General features: G+C 44.8%; 1 protein-coding gene across 2 annotated transcripts in view; it reads right to left on the bottom strand.

The window, feature by feature from the left end:
- RFT1 (RFT1 homolog (S. cerevisiae)) overlaps window positions 1-2,519 on the bottom strand; it is a 45,743-nt gene that overhangs the window by 42,871 nt on the left and 353 nt on the right. The window lies entirely within an intron of this gene.

Below are 2,519 nucleotides of genomic sequence, written 5' to 3'. Positions count from 1 at the left end.
GGCCTCCCAAAGTGCTGGGATTACAGGCTTGAGCCACTGCGCCCGGCCAAGAAATATTTTTAAAAGAAATGAGACTGTAGAAGTGAAAGCATTTTTTAAGTGCATACAAATGAAAGGCATTAATACTTTCAGCATGGGTGGCTCAGAATTAAGATAGAACAAGCTCTCAAATTGTTGCAGAATAAGATGTAACCGCAAAGCTACCTAAAGTGTCTACAGTGTAATTCGAGAAAGCATACAAGAATGAAAACACTCAAGAAACCATATAGAAATATGGTTATTAAAACAAAAAAATCCGAGTGAGACTCCATCCCGAAAACAAAAAACAAAAAAAACATGTGTACACACTTATGTTAACCTCAAAGCTATCACTGTCTAAGAAACTTAATGTTCCAGGCCATATCCGTATTGCCTTTTTTTTTTTTTTTTTTTTTTTTGAGACGGAGTCTAGCTCTGTCGCCCAGGCTGGAGTACAGTGGCGCAATCTCAGCTCACTGCAAGCTCCGCCTCCCGGGTTCACACCATTCTCCTGCCTCAGCCTCCCGAGCAGCTGGGACTACAGGTGACCGCCACCCCGCCCGGCTAATTTTTTGTATTTTTAGTAGAGATGGGGTTTCACCATGTTAACCAGGAGGGTCTCGATCTCCTGACCTCATGATCCACCCGCCTCGGCCTCCCAAAGTGCTGGGATTACAGGCATGAGCCACTGCGCCCGGCCCATATCTCCTAATTGGTTTGAATAAAGGTTGCAGCTAATGAAGCTGAGGTTGCTTATGCCACCCAGTATTTGCCCTTACTAGCAACACAGCCTTCATTTACTTCTGCAAAGGACTTTACAGCTTTTGTTTTAACACAAGGTCTGACTCTGTCGCCCAGGCTGGAGTGCAGTGCCGTAATCACAGCTCACTGCGGCCTCAACCTCCCAGGCTCGAGATCCTCCCACCTCAGCCTCCTGAGTAGCTGGGACTACAGGTACACGCCACCATGCCCATCTAATTTTTGTATTTTTTATAAAGACAGAGTTTCACCATGTTGCCCAGGCTGGTCTTTAACTCCTGAGCTCAAGCAATCCTCCTGCCTTGGCCTCCCAAGTGCTGGGATGACAGGCATGAGCCATCACGTCCAACCAACTTTACAGTTTTAAAAAAGGCTCTCTCACATCTGTGAAATTATTTGACACTTAAAAACAACCAGGTAAATGCACAGGAAGCAAGACTGGGGGTTAAGTGATTTCCTCAATGTCACACAGCAAGCAAATGACCTAGCTTGACCTTACAGGTAGGCCACCTGACTTGTAGTCCAGTGTGTTTTCCGCTACAACTTGTTTTCGTTTTATGAAGCCTATCTGGGTACTAAGATATTATCAAAGGCTGAAAAAAAAAATCAACACTGTGGATAAAGCACTAAACTCAGTTACTTATGTAGTGAAACAGGAAAAAAAAAAGCAACCCTAAGTAAACTTAGAATGGCTGACATTTACTAAGCACGTATCATGTGCGAGGCACTCTTCAACATGCTTTCCATAGGTTATCTCATTTCATTCCTACATTGACTATTTTAAAAATCCTTATTACCCTAATAAAAATAGCTACATTTATTAAGTACTTGTAGTGTGCCAGGCACTTAAGAGGCATGATTTCATCTAACCTTCCTAATGACCCTGTGAGGTTGCACTATGGTTCTCATTTAAGGTGAAGAAACTGATACTCACGGAAGTCATGGGATTTATCCCAAAGGAGTGCATCTAGCAAGTGACAAGGCCCAAACTCAAGCCCCGTTCTGCTTGGTTCTTTCTTCTGCCCTCCATCTGCCTAAGATAAGGCGTAGGGTACATTCAAGACTTGTGTGTGTGAAGTAGGGTTGATTGGCTCAAGAGTGAGACAGAGAGATATTGAGCCACTTGACTTAAAAGGTTCAGCTCCTGGGGTTGAAAGAATCTTCAGATACCATTTGGACTAACTGGCATGTATCATATCTGACAGATGACAAAAATTAGGGCCAAGAGGGGAAGTGACTTGTCCAAGATCACATAAACAGAAGATGCAGCCAACATGTATTAAATGCATACTAAGAGCCGGGTACTGTGTTAAGTACGTTTATTTGAATGATCCCAATCAATTCTTGCTTATGAGCTAGGTACCACATATTATTACCCCCATTTTACTAGTGAGGAACTCAGGCGCTGCGGTGAAGTCACTTGTCCTGGGTCACGGAGCAATCCAAGCCTAACTCCAGATTCCTGTTCTTAGCTATGCCACATGGTCTCTCGGAACTCAGTGGGACTCAAAGTTTGAGGGCCGTGTTTGATGAAGGAAATGAACCCCTTGCCTGAAAAATACCAAATTCTCGAGCATGAAATACAAGTCCCTCACCCCGACCACCTGATCTAATTCACTCCTCCTGCCATATGGGAAATGGAATGCTCTGACGGAAAGCGGCTTGTCTGCAGTCACCCGGCCTAGACTCTGAAGGCAGGCTCCCACCTCCGGGCCAGGCCCCCCGCTCACCAACTCCCCCCC

This window comes from Colobus angolensis, unplaced genomic scaffold (assembly GCF_000951035.1).
Source record: "Colobus angolensis palliatus isolate OR3802 unplaced genomic scaffold, Cang.pa_1.0 Scaffold26, whole genome shotgun sequence".
Taxonomy (NCBI): domain Eukaryota; kingdom Metazoa; phylum Chordata; class Mammalia; order Primates; family Cercopithecidae; genus Colobus; species Colobus angolensis.
Note: the sequence above shows the minus strand (reverse complement) of the source record. Positions and strands in the feature narration are given on the sequence as shown.